The 18957-nt window shown below is 39.8% G+C and overlaps 1 long non-coding RNA gene across 2 annotated transcripts in view; it reads right to left on the bottom strand.

The window, feature by feature from the left end:
- Window positions 1–8408, bottom strand: part of LOC122234285 — a 33332-nt gene extending 24924 nt beyond the window's left edge. For both annotated transcript variants that reach the window (XR_006212049.1, XR_006212048.1), the window contains exon 1: window positions 8325–8408. This is a non-coding gene — a long non-coding RNA (uncharacterized LOC122234285). The remainder of the gene's footprint in view (window positions 1–8324) is intronic.
- Window positions 8409–18957: the final 10549 nt, after the last annotated feature.

The raw sequence follows: 18957 nt of genomic DNA on the forward strand, positions 1-18957 counted from the left end.
GCCCCACGGATTGTGCTCAGTCTTAAAGAAATGGTTACATTTTATTCTGTATACTCAGTTGAAGTTAGACTAGTGGGAAATTCATCTTAGTATATTGTCCATTTAAAAATATCTTAAAACAAATGAGTTTAAGGGAGCAAGCTTTGACTCAACCAAAACAAACAAACAAACAAATCTCACTTAAAATAAAAAACAGAGAACTCATTTCCGGAGTTCACACACACATGAACACCCATACGCATATATTCCTATACAATAATTAGCTGCACTTCAGTAAAATGCTTTCTTTTGTGATTCAAGCTAGAGAAAAAAACAAAACAAAACACTGCTTTGGTTTAGAAAAAAAGATTTTTGAAAACATCCGCAGGGAACAAGCAATACATTTCTTTAAACTCCGGATATCAATGTAATTACTTCAAAAGGCAGATCAATGTGGCTCGACTTTTGAATATCTAATATAACTACCACCCATTCCTCCCAGAAGAGATTCATTTTCATTGCATTCTATAAAATACATTTCTTTCCCCCATTCTACAAAGCTCAAACTGCTTTCCAAATATTCTATTACACATAGGGCTGAATCTGCCACTCTGATTTTTTTCTTGCAGTGATGGTAACATAGGAAAAATTCCTCTGGAGATTTTATAGTGAAGCCTATAACCCTTGATCTTCAAGATAGAAGCTATAGGAAGCTGAAAAAAAAGTTTCTGAACATCAAACACTTGTCAACTGGGGTTTCTTACCCCTGGACAGATTTAGAGCAATCTAAATCTATTTCTCAGAGTTTTGCATAAAGACCAACTCGAGTGTATCTTAGGAGAACAGACTCAGGCTCCTACTTCATCCCTGCTGTTCTGATGCCATAATTGTAAAGTGTGGCGGTGTGGATTCTAGGAATGTGGATTTTAACTGGTACTCCTCGTGGTTGGTGACTTAGTCTTTAAGAAGCCCTGTTATCCCCACTATTTGAACAGGCTTTCCATTCCTCTTTTACTGGTTCTTCATCTGTTCTCTTTATCAAACACACTGGGATTTTAACACAAGATACATATCTGTTTTCAAGTTTAAAATGATACCCTCCTTTAGTTTTGACCTTGCTAAACCAAAGGTATTCATCCATTTGATAGCTTTGTTGGTCTTGACTACACCACCTAGTGTGAAGAGAGGTAATTGCAGGTTCTTTTGAAAACCCTAAATGATTTGAATGCTTGTTTGTATGACTCTAGATAGAGATTTAGCAACCAGAATTTTCCAGCCAATATTTCAATGAGATATGGCCTCCCTATAATTTCTCTAAGGCAGCATTAAATCTTAAGCATTTAGCAGCTATATATGGAATCAAATATTTAAAATTATTCATTATCGCTGGAACAAGTATTTTGTTTAGGGTGAAATTTCGTAAATACTTAGACTGGCATTCCATCATTTTGTATATGATACATGTATATTTATGGTACATTGGCACCTTTGTATAGTCTGCATTTTCAACACATGTACAATTTTGAGTATTTCAGATTCAGGGCAGAGTGTCAGTTAACCTTCTGAATTATTACCAAAGTTGACATTTGAGTCTCTGCATTTGAGATAAGATTGGTGGTCAAAAAAACTATTTGCTTTGCACTTGGTCAGCATTATAATTCCCAGCTTTCATGTTGTTCCTTCTCCTTGGTGACAATTTGTTGGGTAATGTGGCACACTCTGGTTTTTAAGAACAAGCTGCCTTTAAAAGGGATAAAGGAAAATTACTGCTTTAAAAAGCTTACTTGACAAATGACACCAGGCAGAAAGCTTAATTTTGTGCTGAATATGAAGCCACTAACATAAATGGATAGTATACCATTTCCTGTACTAAGATTTCATGAATAAAATAGGAGAAGCTAAGTTCTGTCCTCATTCCACCCAAAACTGTAAATCAGAAGTGCATTTTTGTACATATTCCCCAAACTATGCCTTAATTTAAAAAAATAGAAAAATATGATAAATGTGATGTTATAAACAAATATATATCATACACATGATATTAGAAATAAAATTGATACTATAAAGAAAGAAGAACCCCCCCCCTCCTTTCTTCCTTCCTATTTGTGAGGCATAATCATATCTCAGGTTGTCTCAATTAATTGCTGCCCAGAGCCTGACTGTGGTCACAGATGGATGCATTGCAAAATAGTTAGCAATCCATTTACACATGCCTCAAAAGGGGAAAACGTTATTCACTGAATTAAAAGGACTGCCTATGAAAGCAGAGCAGAATCCTTAGTAGTGGAAAGGGTGAGGTGAACAGCCATGCAACAGAATGTACTTGCAATGTGTCTGTTGCTTCTGGCTGTGCTATAGTAAGAGCATAGCCCACTCCAACAAAAATTGTCTCTCTATGCCATGACATCTGCATCTGTGCTGTCTGCCACCTTAGCAAAAGGACTGGTTAGAATAAGTCACTCTGCATCTTTCAAAATGTGTGTCTACAGAACTCTACTTACTCCAAGGGTTTAAAAGTATACTTAACAAAATGGCATCATGGTCAAATAACTCTTGGAACCATTGTATTCAACAATGATTCTTCAATTCTTAGTGTAGGATATTTCAGAATATCTAATTTCACGTATCTTTCTTTTCATTGAGTAGCTCATGAAACAAGTATTTCTAGGAATTTGCTTTAGGAAATGTTGGCTTCATAGGTTATTTTAACTCAGAAGTATGCACATAAATGTTGTATATGCGTATATTAAACACAAACTCAGAAAAAAATTGGGCCATTGTTCTTTGTGCTCTGTAATTTACCACATAGTTTACTGTTAATTTGGTAATAGTGCTTTAAAAAATATTTTGGGGGTGCCTGGGTGGCTCAGTTGGTCAAAGTCATCCGACTTTGGCTCAGGTTGTGATCTCACGGTTCGTGGGTTTGAGCCCCACATCGGGCTGTGCTGACAGCTCAGAGCCTGGAGCCTGCTTTAGACTGTGTCTCCCTCTCTCTGCTCTTCCCCTGCTTGCGCTCTGTCTCTCTCTCAAAAATAAACATTACAAAAACTTTAAAAAATTGTAAACTATCCATTGTAAAACCGAAATAATCATTCCATGGTGAAATCTAGAGTTTGGAATTGCTACACAGAATATGGGCTTTGTCCTTAAGACCAAGCTTGGTGGGAACAGAAGCAGACATGGAAGAGATAGCTTCAGTATAATACAAAGATGTGTTTGAGTTACTGCTACAGAATGCTCTGGGAGACCATAAAAATAGAAATTGCTCATTTGTTGGGCATATTTCCTTTGATGGAAAATAGGTCTTGGAGGAGACAATGCTTGAGCTGAATACTGAAGAATAAATAGGGATAAGTGTTTCAAAGAACTGGAATGAGGTGGGGTCTGTGCTCCAGGCAAAGGGATAGCCCCAGGCATAGAAGAGCTTATCCTATAATACGTGGGAAGTTCTGTTTTATGACAAAGGGAAAGGCAAAGATGAAACTGTAGGTAGGAAGGCACCAGGTCATGGAAGGAGTCTGGACACAGTGGTTCTCAAACATGTTGATACATCAGAACCACCCGATCAGTATACATATATACATCAGAATATTTACTGAAAATATTGTCACCACCACCACCTCGTCCACTCTGTTACTACCACTGCTATACTCTTCCATTTTCTAAGCATTGAAGCATTTCATTTACACAATACTATGCAATTCGTAATACAACCCTATATGAGGAAATATTTTTATCTCCATTTTTTCACTTACAGATAAATGAAGATCAGAATGATTAAGGAATCTGCCCAAGGTGATGGCAGCATGCAAGATTTGAACTCAAGTATTCTAGTATCCTAGTGGAGATGACAGAGTATTCAAAATTACTTTTTTTTTTTTTGGTTCTTGCAGTAACGTCATTTCAGAAATTAGTGATTTCTTTGAGTATTCAAGACACTTCCTTTCTCTTACCTGATTTCTTTGTAAGCTACCTCCACCCTTTTTATATTTACTCATCCTCCAATAAATAGTGACTTGGTGGTTGTTGACACAGTAACTGTGGAATGCCCATGACCCTATTCTGCATCTATATAGTTCCCACATTTCCTATAATTTTAAGGCAGACTTTTTAGGCTTTAGTGAGCTTTCATTTAGAGCACTTCTACAGGTTTCCTGATTTCCTGATACTCTGAGCAAATGAAGAAAGTTAAAAACCTATAATCCCTAGGATGTCCTGTTTCCCATGTCCTCTGCAGTTTCTCTCGCACTTCAGTAAGTGGACAAGCCCCGAATGCAGTGCGCTCTGGTTGCCCTGAGGGTCACAGTTTCTGACTACATGGAGAAAGGAGAGACACTCTGGGGAATGGCTAACCAGTATCCTGATTGCCTTAAAAACCTCTACGCAGACATTTAGCATTAGAAAAGCAGCTGCATGGCAAAGAGTCTGAATCAGGAGGATGAAATTAGGAAAGGATGAAGGATATCTGTCGATATTTTAGAATGAAAGCCTCCATTATTTTCAGAGGTAAAGCACCAACTAGTCACTTGCTTTTGTCTATCATTTGACTTTGGAGTTAGAGAAATCTCTCCAGGATTCTGGCAATAGTCCTTTAAAAAATTGCATCATGACTATCATTAAAAAAGAAAAGCTTTCTATGTATTTTTGTGGAAAATAGGAGAAGCTGTGTCAGGCTGTTAACCAGATATGAGTTTTAACCAATTATTTTGAAAATTCGTAACAAATAATGAAATCTTGGAGCTATTTATCTCCACAGAAATGAGGACAGCTATTTATTTGATAATTTCCACATGAAAAGCTTAATTTTTAGAAGCATATTATGAGTGCACAGAGTACTTTATTCCAATGTTTATATTCACTTGGACCTTGTAGGACAATTTTAAAGTTACTATTAATAGCTACATTTGATGGATTGAACAACTGTTTTTTCCAGGTAAGGCTGTAAGTTTCGGGAAAATTCTTTAGAATAGTTTGTGAGTGGATGGAGGGTTTATATTAGGAAATATTGGTTAAATTAGCAGATAAACTCCATGTCTAAATCAACACTGCTGGATCAAAAATGAACCCATTGTCATCCAGTTTCTATCCATAACTATGTCAGAGACTCTAGGAGATGAAGAGGGTGGCATTTCTGGTTTGAGCTGGAAAAATAACCAGGATGAAGTATCCAATGCAATGTTCTTTAATAACAATCTCATTTTTCAAGGTCATCGTGTTCAGGGTCATCTTTAAGCTATTGTTTTATTTCCGTAAGGTCTCTAGCTCTTCCTTAACTCCAGTTTTAAAAAAACAAGTTTGTCTTTAAAACGACAGCATTGACGTAAGCTGTAGCCACTGGAGTGCCTAAGGGTGAATATCAGCTTGCCATTCCCTGGAGGTGAATACATACATATATTTTAAGTTTTCAGGTTTAATCATCATGACTCTTCCCTTATTCATTACATGAATAAAATGTCACCTTATTTATAAGATCATATATATTAAAGTATTTTAATCTAACACAAATGAGTCTTTATTAATGAAATGATCTTTCAACCTACATAGATCTTATCCAGTTCTTTTTGAGAAATGTGCAAATTAGACATTATTATTATCCTTACTTTATAGTGAGGAAATTGAGGACCAGCATATCCCAGTCCATTGGATGGTGGAACACAGGAGGTAAATCCTATTCCTGTGATGTGACCAGAGGTCCTTGGGATGATAGTCCAGGGCTCTTTCTACCATTGCAATGATCTCTGAATATAGACTGTGTTAGAATTTTTCTCTTCTGAACTGAAAAGCTTCCTCTGTCATAGATTATACAGTAACAACCTAGAAAATATCACTTTATCTAAAAAGTTTATAAAATCTGCCTAACAATATTACAGCAAGTTTGTTTAATATATAAGAGGGGAAAGTGGGGTTTTTTTGTTGTTGTTAAGTTTATTTTGAGATACAGTGAGTGCACATGGGAGAGGCAGAGAGAGAGACAGAGAGAGAGAGAGAGAGAGAGAGAGAGAGAGAGAGAATACCAAGCAGGCTCCACACAGAGCCCAAAGCAGGGCTGGAACACACAAGCCATGAGATCATGACCTGAGCCAAAACCAAGAGTCAGATGCTTAACTGACTGAGCCACCCAGGCACCCTGGTAGAAAAGTGCTTTAATGCCAATGTGGAGGCCCATTTAGGCCCCCCGGAATTAATATAAAGATTATTTTAAAGCAAAGACATTTGGGATTTAATAGGTGCAGCAAAAAGCCTTCCTTTACAGAAACTTCTGGGAGCGGGGCTGCCACGAGTCCCATCATCAGGGGATTTTTATGTCTGAGAAGAAAAAAAGCTAAGACGAAGTCTGACCTGAATAAACATTATCACAGACTTTCTTATTTCTTCTCCTAGAAATCCATTTGTTCCTCTCATAGAAGCCTTTTCTTCTCCTTCCCCCTCTTAAGTTAGGTATATAAACTCCCATTTTTATATACCTATAAGATATATATAGGTATATAGGTATATATGTATTTCAGAAAGCCACTTCTTCTTTATATATAAGTTTTGGTTGTTCCCCTGATAACCTATAAGTTTACATTTAATTTGCAGGCCTCTAAAACATGAACCTAAGAGGGTAGAGTAAAAATGTTGCCTCTCCTACACCACTACCCCAAATCAGATATTTTTAATTTTTTACTGTAATAAAAACATGTAACATAAATTAGATTATCTTTTTATATATTTGAATCCAGGCTCTTTTATTGAAATATTTTGTAGTAATTGCAACAAATCTATACCTTTTTCATAGATAATCATTTTATTAGGTACAGTTTATTGGGTACTATGCAGTGCCATAAGTGGAATAAGTTATTTCATGTTTAGCCCATTCAATTTTCTCGTATGTTTAAGGTAGATGTCAGTATTTTGTATACTGCTACTGAGAAATTTGAAAATCGGAATGATTAACCAGCTTGGCAAATTTAATACACCTAATTGGCAGTGAGGATGGGTGCCTTGCTTTTCTTTTATCAATTTAATGACAATACATGTTTCAGTCAAGGGGTCCTTCTATAGTACATCTAACAACATTTCTTGGACCATTAGTTCCCTTCCAGGCTTCAATAAATAACAGAATTAGGAAGTGTTTTGAATGTTGCTTTTCCCACTATTTGGTTGCTTCTTTAGGATAGATTCTCAGAATGTAGTTCTTATAGTCAAACATTATGGATAATTTTGTGGCTCATGATACATATTACCAAATTACTTTGCAAAACCATTTTTTTTAAGTCTGTACTGTAGTCACTCTTGAATCTAAGTTATGCTTTGCTATTATCCCACCTTTCTCTGGAAGTCCTTTTTGAGTGTTACAACTATGAAACAAATTGTAAGTATCCAGGGAGAGGTTTTAAAAACCACTTCACAGATAGCTCCCTAATGGCATGGGACCAATGAAATATAGGCTACACCGTTGGCCCTCGGGAAGGTAATCATGAACCAGTGGTGCATTTAAAAACAGATAGGATGCCCAAATGCATAGGCTAAGATAATGTAATTCTCCCATCTTAACCCTCCCCGGTTGGATTCATGCTTTGGCTTTATAAACCAAAAAGGCAAAAATTTGAAAATGATTCCATCAAGGAATCAGAAAGTAAAGCCCATGAATCAAGATCTGAAGAGGTGAAAGGATTCAGTTGGAAAGAATCCCTGCCACCTTCAGGGCAGATGAGAAAGACCAGCTCCCCCAAATGTAGGATATGGTAAAAAAGGGCACAAGTTTTGAGTCAGAGCAACCTGTCTGTGAGGCTCAACTCTTTTACCTACTTGCTGTGTGACCATGGGTAAATACTGATCTTCTTGGGTCTCAGTTTCCTCATCTATAACATGGGGATAATAGCCTTTTCAAAGAATTGCTGGAGGGAATGAGATAATACAGTAACATAATCCACATAAGAAAGATACCAAATGCCGCACGGCTGCTTCTCTTCCTGGAGGGGGTGGGGGAGTGGTGGAGGAGAATGGGACTCAGGAGAGGAAAAAAGGGAGCTTCCATTTTAACCGGAATATTTTGTATCTTTTATACAAAGGTACAAAGATCTGGAGCAAGTAGGACGAAATATTGACTCTTGTTAATCTGGAGGCAGTGCTTGTTAAATTATTTGCTGCATTTTTTCTGCTTTTATATTTAAGTTTTTAATTAAACTCTTCTCGTGTTTGGCATATAGGGAACACTCATGGATTCAGAAGCTTTCCCACACCCTTTGTCAGAAGCTGGCGTCTTTACTCTGATAAAGAGTAAAGTGGGACCCAAGGAAACAAATTCTGGCTTGTAAACCTGAGCCCAAGTGGAATGTGCCTCTGGGGAACTGCGCACCCACCTTTTGTAATGAAGGTCAGCACATCAAGTTCACCCTCCGCTGTGCAGACTGAAAAAACCCAAGTGTCCCTGCACTACCTTCTTCAGCTTTCCTACTCAGTGCAGAGATGGTGGTGTTTTATGTGATCTATAGTCTACAGCTGGATTCCATTTTCCATATGGGGTTTTCTATCAAGGAAAGCTGTTTACATTATAATTTACTGCAGCATGCAACTCCTGCCAATGTATTGTTACCATGATTTCCATATTGGAGCCCTCCCTACCCCACAGCGATGTTTATTTAGTCTATACAGTTCGTTTAGAGTGTCCTCATGGAAACTCTGGATTTAGGGTTATGAAAGTAACTGTTACAGAGCTCCTGAATGTGGTGGACCCCTCTTGAAAGCTGTCTTTCCTGAAGCTTATTACAAACCAGATGATCACCACCTACAGCAGGGTGAGCTTAGTGATGACCTCACGCTATCTTTATGTTGCAACAAATATTCATATAACACATAACACACAACACATGGTTCATCAACTCAGAGGGTTTTCAGCCGCTGAAAACAACACTGGGCTCTTCGGTGGGTTAGTTGTTCTTTTTTGATCTCTGAGCTTCCCACCTTTGTTCCCTCCCATTCTCCCCTCACCTTGACTCTGAGAAAGGAAAAGGGAGCGTTCTGAAGATAGAAATTAGATTAATTAAGCCCAACTTAGTATGCAGTGATGGGTTCTTGTGTCTTCTGTTCTATGGAAAAAGACTCATGGTTCATGCAGGCTGAGCTTTGAGAGCAGTGTTCTTCCACTGCCAGAGAAAGAGGAAAATAGTTCCTTTTCTCTCTTTCCTTCTTTCTTGGCAGAATTGATGCAGGGGCCACGTGGCTGTCAGCTCACTCAGGGATATGCACAGAGGAATTTCAGAATGTTTTAGATGTTATAAAATTGCAAGTTAACAGCTGACAGAGGTTGTTACGGAAATTAGACAGTCTTTCACATCATTTATCAGAGTGCTTACAATTCCCGTTTCAAGGCAGGTGAAATAATAAGGGATATTTGGAACTGAATCATATTCAGTGCTTGAAAGAGAAAGAAAATCTGCATCCAAATTATTTGAATAAATGCAAGAAGCGGAACTGCTTGGGCAGATATGCTGCCACCACTGTTTTAACACGATAACTAGCAGCAGCCACGGGAGAAGGCGAGGAGAGACGATGCTCGTTAGCATTAAACAAAACCTTAGTCCTGAGTCCGTATGCCATCCATGCTGCTTGAAACCAGAGGTCAGAAAACAATCCACAGTCTGAAATGTGACAGCGAAGTGTCTGGCTTCCTTCAAGACGGAAGAGAAAATGCTGCTCTCTTGCTTGAAAGGGATTCCTTTGGTGTTCTAAAATAATAAAATGGCAATAGGCTTTTAAGCCAAAAAGCAAACTCCCCCAAGTAATTGTAGAGCATAAAGGATAACTGGAAAATATGTTGTAGGAAATCAAGGGAAGGAAAAGATATTTCATCAGTTTAAGTTAATGTGAATGGCCACACTTTTATATTGGGTTATGGGAATGCAGCTCAGCTGGGTGGAAGGAAAACACCTAAAAACCCAAATCCTGTCAATTTCACAGAGTGTTCCAACAGGGATTCTGCTAAGATTTAGTATAGTACTTAGTGCCCTTTGTGGGAACATCAGTACAAATATTCATACAGTAATTTGACAAATTATGTGGGTAAATGATATACAACCAAAATAAAACAAAAAAGTCTAGTCAAGTTCAAACCCTGTTACCATCAGAAAACCCAGCGCAGAGCAAATATTTTCACCTGATAATTTAAACAAAGTGATAATTTAACCAACATACGCAGTGGGAGAGTGGTTTGTCCTCGAACGTGGCTGTTTTAGAAAGACGTCCACTTTTAAGGATGGCGTTGAATTAAGACAGCAAATTAGAGAAGACGAAAGAATGATCATAAAACCAAAATTCAGAGGGAAATGCCACCTTGCCTCTCTTCTTCCCTCAGCAAAACTCATACTGCATATATCCTCCTTGTCCAGGAGGGGAAAGTATGTCTTTCTCTACCTCAATTCTTCCTAGAAAACAATGTTAAGGTGGATCTGGATGTGACAAATATTTCCATTCTGGTGAATCTTACAGGTAAATATCATGAGAGTGAGTCAGGTGTTCTGTTCATAAAATTATGGTGAAATACATATAGCATAAAATATACCTTTTTAACCCTGTTTAGGTGTACAGTTCAGTGGCTTTAAGAACACTCATATTGCTTTGCAACCATCACCACCATTCATCACTAGAACGTTCTTCATCTTGCAAAACTGAAATCCTATACCCATTAAATGCTAACTCCCCCGTTCTCCCCTCCCCCAGCCCCTGGCAACTACCACTTTACTTTCTGTCTCTGAATTCAACTACTCTAAGCACGTCATATAGTATTCGTCCTTTTGTGATCTGGCACTTATTTTGAAAGTTCATAATGAAATAGGAAAAGCATATCTAGGTAACAGTAAGGAGAGATGAAACTAAAAGAGTATATAGTAGGATTTATCAAGCATGGAACGAGGCAGGGCGTTAACATAAACAAAGTGGCAAGTAGATAAGGGAGAAATGCCTGGCAAGTACCTAAGTGTTTCAACTCCTTAGCTCAAAAGAAGTCCCAAATAAGTAGACTGCATAAGGAACTCAGCTACTCTGTGGCAGAGCTTGGTTTGAGTCTAGCTTTTTCTGACCCTAAAGTTCCACTGCATTGATATTTTTATTTTATGAACCAATTTCCTCTAGTGGGGTTACTCATCTTTTACAACATTAAGAAATTCCCCAGGGATAAGGAACACGTCCCTTTCTCACTGTTCTCTCATGCAAGCATTGGTCACCTATCAATTAATTTTAAAACGTCAGACTTCTGAGACCTTGAACCCTAAGTGTCTTCTATTATCTTACCCTTTGTCTCAAACACTATAACTTAAGAGTGGCTGTTTACCTAGAGCTTGGATCCCCTTGAGGTCTCAGGATCTTGACAGTCATTGTCACTTGGGTTTATCCCATTTCGTAAGATTCTTTCAAGGGGCCTGAGGGAAGGCAAAGGTCATCAGAGGTCACTCCCACACTAGAAGTGAGAAGTGAGGAGAAACTTCTAAACTGGAGATTTGTAGAATCAGCAAAAGGATTAGTTGGGACAAACAAGTTTTGTTTGTTTGTTTTAATGTTTTTTAAAATTAATGTCAATTGTTTAATGTGTATTTATTTTTGAGAGAGAGAGAGACAGAGAGAGAGAGACAGCATAAATGTGGGAGGGGCAGAGAGAGAAAGGGAGACACAGAATCAGAAGCAGTCTCCAGGCTCGAGCTGTCAGCACAGAGCCTGATGCAGGGCTGGAACTAAACGCCGTGATGATCATGACCTGAGCTGAAGTTGGATGCTTAACCAACTGAGCCACCCTGGTGCTCCTTGTTTATTTGTTTTTTAATAAGCACAGGTCTAGCCAAAAGCCAGGCAACAAAAGAAACATTAATTTTGGTGTACTTCCAGGGTTAACGGACAGCATACCTGGTCACTAGCATGTTGGAACAGTGGGAATGTCTCATGGATTCTGCCGTTCCCACCCCCCCAACCTGACTCAGCTCTGATGCCGTCAGCACAGGACTCTAGGCATCTAGACTCTGTATTGGGTTCCCTCCTTGCAAGGGCTGCAAGTCACACTGAAAGTCACAGAGTTCTTATATTCTGCTGCATTTTTAACACTCTAACTGTTGGTGTTCTTGTTTGCTCTCGACAAGTCTGTGCTGTTGCTGGAGAAGCAATGTTCTCAATTTGTAAATCTGTTTAAAAACAGCAGGCAATAGACCATCCTTATTGCTGATGCTGGCAGTGTTGGGGGAAGTTTTATAGTTCTGCCAAGATGGAGTGACATCCCACCCAGTGCTCCTCCCTGAACAGGCACAGGGTGAGGGCTCGTTAAGCCACAGCCGCTGTGGGTGTTCAGCCCCTGGAGCATGCTGGGGAGTTCCCATACAGGAACATGGAGCAAGGGCGACATTTATGTCTATGTTCTCTTGATAAATGTCATCACGGAACCTATTGACATTAGCTAGGCACTGCAGGGGGCTTATCCAGCTCATGTCCTCAGCATTCTTTGGTGTCCTCCTGACACTCCCCGTGACTCAGACCCCAGATCCACTACCTTCAGCTTGGCCTCCAGGAAAGTGAGTTTCCAGCACAGTTTAGAAAGAGGAAAAGAAATAAGAAGGTCTTCATTTTTTTCAGGTCATCCTGAAGCAGGACTCTGAGGCAAGAACTTAGGTGCTGGTGGCTTATTGGGAAGAGATCCCAGGAAGCAGAAGCAGGGAGTGAAGTGAGACAGAGAAGGAAAAAGCCAACACAGGACACATGGATGAGGAGGCTGTAGGATATAGTGGGGACTCAGTCCTTCTAGGGACTCGGAGAAACTGTGGAACGTGCCTCAGAACTCTCCCACCCAAGCATGGCGAGGCTGGGAATTTACCCAGGGTCCTCTCCAGGGATCAACTTTCCCACGCCCTGGTTGTACCTATGTGCAACCTGTATTGTTGAGGCCCCAGGCAGATTGTCACACTGTGTGGAAGAAAGGAGTGAAGGTAGAGAAAGCTCAAAGCCACAAAGCCCAGGTCTTTGGCCATGAATCTGGGCCAGAGCCCAGCAGCTGACAGCTTGCTCTTACTTAGTATAAGAAAACGGCCAAGTCCTACTCACATTCTGATTTCAAAATAGGACACAGGGCACCTGGGTGGCTTAGTTGGTTAAGCATCTGATTGTTGATTTTGGCGCAGGTCATGATCTCATGGTTCATGAGATCGAGCCCCATGTCCGGCTCTACACTGACAACACGGAGTTTGCTTAGGATTCTCTCTCTCCCTCTCTCTGCCTCTCCTCTGGTTTCTCTCTCTTTTTTTCTCTCTCAAAATGAATAAACATTAAATAAATAAATAAATAAATAAATAAATAAATAAATAAATAAATAAAATGTGACACACTCACCCCTCCAAGATCCTCAGAATTATTTGGTCCCACCATTTGCTGAGATAGTAATAGATCTGGTTTCTCATAATCCTTTGCCTGTGGTAGCAGTAGTGGCAATGGCAATAAAAAGTCACAAAAGTCATGGCAACTGGGCTGAAGCCAGGCTCCTCAAAACCATTACAAACTGCCTACTTTCGAGGCGGCTTCCAACAAATGTATTTTCTGGTGGCCACTAAGAGGGGCACAGGTGTGAACATTTAGAGTAAATAAGTAGGCATGAATACTTAGGAGATTTCCCTAGTGGGACCGAGGACACCAAGCCAGGGAAAAGGGACTTTGCTGACTTGTGGAAAAGGATCTTAAAGTGACTAGTATGTTTATTCAGTTGCTTAAGAGGTGATGAAAACTCACAGTTACCTGGAGTTCTCTGGCTCCCCTAAAATCCAAACGGGATTAACAGAAGTTGGAGATCATCTCTGAGTATTTTTTGTTGGCCGATGAAAAACTTACTTCATTGATACAAACAGTTGCAATGATGATGCAAGTGTTTCTGGGTCCTGGCAATCCTGAAAGGACCCAGAGGCACCTGTGAATCATTTGATTAACATTACACATCTGTCTTCTCCTCCATCAGCCTAGGGCGCATTTGCCATTTTATATCTCATTCATGGTTTCTTGGCTAGTTTTCTTGAGCTCTATGCTATGCTGCTAAGGCTGGCATGATTCCTGAGCCCGAAAAAGCAGCTGACAAATCCACTAAGGTAAGGTGCCATCCATGCCGAAAACTGCCAAGTGGGAACTCTCTCACCATTTATGATTCATTCAACTCTGCTTTGACCAAAATGCTGTGTCACAGGTTAGCAGAGGATATGATGGGGAAAGACAGGCAGGGAACTTGCCCTTTCTTCACTGTCCTGTGTTTGGGGAGGTGGGAGTGGGAGTGTCCTAGGGGTAGATTAACTGTGTGGTGGTCTTGGGAGCTCAGGGTAGGCTTGGTAAAATGATGAGAATCTGGTGGCTTTGGATAAAGCCTTGGGATACTATGATGAAGATTCTTAGACCTGAAGGGAGGGCAAAGGTCATCAAAGGTCATTCCAACACACTAGATGTGAGGAGGGAGGAGAAAGAGTGAACAATTTTGTTCTTTTGGTGCTTTGAGTTTAGGGTCAAGCATAGCAAGGAATCTAATCAGAGTTTGGGTTTTGGCTGTCATGTGCTCAGAGATATTAAAATCCTTTTTATAGTTAAATTTTATTTTAGCAGGAGCTTGGGTCTATTCTGGAAGCGAAGGTTTGGGGTAGGCAAGAACAAAGTGTGAGGGGGAACTAAACACAATGGAATTCTGGCAAGAAGCTGCCTCTACTCCCATCAGAGCAGCAAAAGCAATTTTGGAAGTGGAGGGTTACGAATTGGAGATGGCGGCCACACGAGGCATTTTCTCTTCATCTGCATGATCTCTTGCACTCTGGATTGTTCTTTGAGAGCACTGGCACCTATATTAAGTATTTCAACACCATAGGCAGGACAGCATGGCGGTGTTCCCTATCAGGAACAGGGACATAGACTTGAGAATGCTTTCAGTTACTTGCTTTGAGTGAAAAAGTTCTAAGTGCCAGAGTAGGACACAGAACCAGGTCTCAGATCTCAGGGTGTTGTGCTTTCTGCCAAGCAATTAAGACGTTTTGTCTCCTGTGTGTTTCAGCCATGCCTTATATTTGTGTACACCCATCTCTCTCTCTTTCCCTATCTCATTTTCTCCTTCTTTTTAAAAAAATTTTTAATGTTTATTTACTTTTGAGAGAGACAGAGCACAAACCAGAGAGGGGAAGAGAGAGAGACACACAGAATCTGAAGCAGGCTCCAGGCTCTGAACTGTCAGCACAGACCCTGACGCGGGTCTCGAATTCACAAACCATGAGATCGTGACCTGAGCCGAAGTCAGATGGTTAACCGACCGAGCCACCGAGGCACCCCTCATTTTTTCTTTCTATCCATCCTCTTGTCTACCTACTTATCTACCTACCTACTTACCTACCTACCTATCTCTATCCATTTAGAAAGGGCCTACCAGGCAAGTTAGTCTTTCAAACAAGGGATAAAACTGACTGCTGAACAATAGCTATATTGCTATTGCTGGTAAAACATTTCTTTAATTTGAGCTAAATTCAGAATTTGTTAATAATTTACCCAAAGCAGGGGCGCCTGGGTGGCTCAGCCGGTTGGGTGTCTGACTTTGGTTCAGGTCATGATCTCATGGTTTGTGGGTTCGAGCCTCACATAGGGCTCTGTGCTGGCTGCTCAGAGCTTGGAGCCTGCTTTGGATACTGTGTCTCCCTTGCTCCCTGCCCCTCCTCCACTCTCTCTCTCTCTCTCTCTCTCAAAAATAAATAAACATTAAAAAACATAATTTACCCAAAGCATAATATGAGCTATCTGTCAAGATGGAAATAATTAGTGATAATCCAGTAAAAGGGGACAGTTTTAATTTATTAAAAAAATCATTTAAGAACTTTAGACATTAACAAACCAATGCAATCAATGTTTGTTGCTGTATGTAAACAATTAACGTACTAAGTACTCTGTCCATTAAAGGCAGTTTATTTCTGTCTCCATTTGGAAACACTTTGTTGGTTATTCGTTTGAGTAACTCTGTGTATTAGAATATGATGTTATTAAGTGAAAATGAACTTGAGAAGATAGGCTATTGTTAGAAATTGTTATTCTATCATGGAATTAAGCCAGACTCCAGCCTTTATTATCAGAAAGCAGAGAAGAATGAGGCCAGGAAATAACACCATTTGGTCTCCCAGGAAGGCATAAGATCCCCTGTATTAACCCACTCCATCCCATGTCACAAGAATTCTAATGTGAATGGATCTGTGTATAAGGATATGTAATGACTCCCAGCACTTTGATGTAGAGAATTTTGAGAAACAAGGAAAGAGGTTTTGATTCCAGGTCAGAATGGAAAGTTTTCCATTTTTCTTTTCCCTTTCTGCAAATTTGCTCTCCTTTCTCCTGGCACTACTTCTGTAAGAGGGGTAAGGGGCTGCCTCCTCCTTCTACCTCCAGGAACATGTTGTTCAGATTCAGATTCCACCTTCCTCTTCCTTGTTTTTCTTTGGCATGATTTCCCTTGGAATGGCTTTACCTGACACTTTGAATGGTAATACTTAGAGGGCCAGAATACGGTCTGGACCGAAGGGAAATACATAGAGGACGTGTCTTTGTCAGCTTTGCCTCTCGCTCTCATAGCTGCCACGTTTAAGTAAGAGAGTCACTGAGCCTCCATTAAGGGTTTGATCTTAGGTCTGGGCCCAAAGTCCCACTAGGCGACATTTTGCCTAGGCTTATGCTGTGTGTGTTGATCTATGCTCCATTAAGTATCTATTGGTATATAACAAATTATCCTAAAACTTAGTGGCTTAAAATGTTAAACATTTATTGTGTCACACAGGTTTTGTGTCAAAATCTAAGATTTCTAGTTTGGATCTCTCATGAGGTGGCAGTCCTAATGTTGGCTAGGGCTGCAATCATCTGAAGGTGGGACTGGGGCTAGAAGATGAATTCCAAGATGGCCTTTTCAGATGGCTGGCGGTTAAGAGGAAGTCTGTCTCAGTTGTTGCTAGCTGTTGGCAGGAGTCTTAAATCCTTATCACCTCAGCCTCTTTACATGGCTATTTGAGTGTCTTCCTGACAGGAAGCTGACATTCCTTCAGAGTAAGTGATTCAAGAGAGAAGAGAGAGTGAGCAAGGAGGAAGTTGCAATGTCTCTTATGGCCTAGTCTCAGAAGCCATACACCATTGCATCGCTTTGCTAGAACTTCCACACTCGAGGGTAAGGGAATTAGGCTCTACCTTTTGAAGGGAGGAGCATCAGGTAATTGGTGGACATATTTTGAAACCACCACACAACCCAAAGACTGCTAATGCTCACTAGTCTCTGTGTCTCCTTTTGTGTTGGGCATGCAGCTAAATTTTACACCCTTACTCCTTTTTGTCACCTTTGTTTTTGGAGTCAGACCCTTACCTCCGTGACTGAAATCAAGTCCACAGATGTCAGCAGAAGTGATGCATGCTTCTTCCAGGCCTGTCCTCTCAGAAACCCACATTGCTTTCCATTCCTTCTTCTCTTTCCATAGTGACCTACAAGGAATGTTGAAGATGTTGCCTCATGCTCCTAGCATCACAGGCTGAAAGGATCCTTGGTGTGACAGGGGGAATGGCTCTGTTGTGTGCAGTGGTCTGCGATCTGGTGAAGTCATACACTTTCATCATTTTAGATGCAGATTTCTGGGCTTATTTCTTTTTTTTTTAATTTTTTTTTAATGTTTATTTATTTTTGAGAGAGTCAGAGACAGAATGCGACTGGGTTAGGGCCAGAGAGAGAGGGAGACACAGAATCCAAGGCAGGCTCCAGGCTCTGAGCTGTCAGCGCAGAGCCCGACGTGGGGCTCGAACTCATGAGCTGTAAGATCATGACCTGAGCCGAAGTCGGACGCTCAACCAACTGAGCCACCCAGGCACCCCTGGGCTTATTTCTTATAGCAGCTGAATTTATTTACTCTAATAGGCTATGTTCAACAGAGACTTAAGGAAATTATGTAGGATATGAGTATGAGTGTAGGATAACTATGCAATTTTTTATGTATTACCATGAAAAATTTTTGGAAAAATGTAGATCATAACATTGGTGGTAATTTGGGGAAAGTGTTTACTTCTTTTTAATACTTACTTTTGGGGTATTTTCCAAATATCCTGGTGTTGTAAAAATAGAATTTCTTATCTTTATTAAAATTTTTTATTGATGTATGCTTGACATACAACATTATATTAGTTTTGGGTATACAACATAATGATTCAATATTTGTATATATTACAAAATGATCACAGTAATAAGTCTAGTTAACATCCATCTTCATTCATAGTTATGTATTTTTTTTCTCTTGTGATAGGGACTATTAAGGTCTATTCTCTTAGGAACTTTCAAACATGCAATACAATATCATTAACTATAATCACCATGCTGTGCATTCCATCCCCATTAATTATTTTATAACTGGAAGTTTGTACCTTTTGACCTGCTTCACCCATTTCACCCACCTCCCTCCTCCTGTCTCCAGCAATGACTAATCTGTTTTCTGTATCTATGAGCTTTTTTTTTTATTTGTTTGTTTGCTTTTAGATGCCACATATGTGTGAGATCATATATTTGTCTTTCTCTGTCTGACTTATTTCACTTAGCATAGTGCCTTCAAGATCCATCCATGTTGTTGCAAATGGCAAAATTTCATTATTCTTTATGGCTGAGTAGTATTCCACACATTCGTTCATTCATTCATACATACATACATACATACATACCACATATCCATGCGTCCATCAATGGACACTTACATTGTTTCTCTATCTTGGCTGTTATAAATAATTCTACAATAAATATGAGAGTGAAAATATCTTTTTGAATTTTTTTAAGTTTATTTATTTTGAGAGAGACAGAGAAGAGTACGAGTGGGGGAGGGGTAGAGAGAAAGGGAGAATCTCAAGCAGACTCTGCACTGTCAGCACAGAGCCTAATGCAGAGTCTGAACCCAAGAAACCCTGAGACCATCACCTGAGCCGAAATCAAGAGTCGGACACTCAATCTACTGA

The sequence above is a fragment of the Panthera tigris genome, chromosome A2 (assembly GCF_018350195.1).
Source record: "Panthera tigris isolate Pti1 chromosome A2, P.tigris_Pti1_mat1.1, whole genome shotgun sequence".
Taxonomy (NCBI): Eukaryota; Metazoa; Chordata; class Mammalia; order Carnivora; family Felidae; genus Panthera; species Panthera tigris.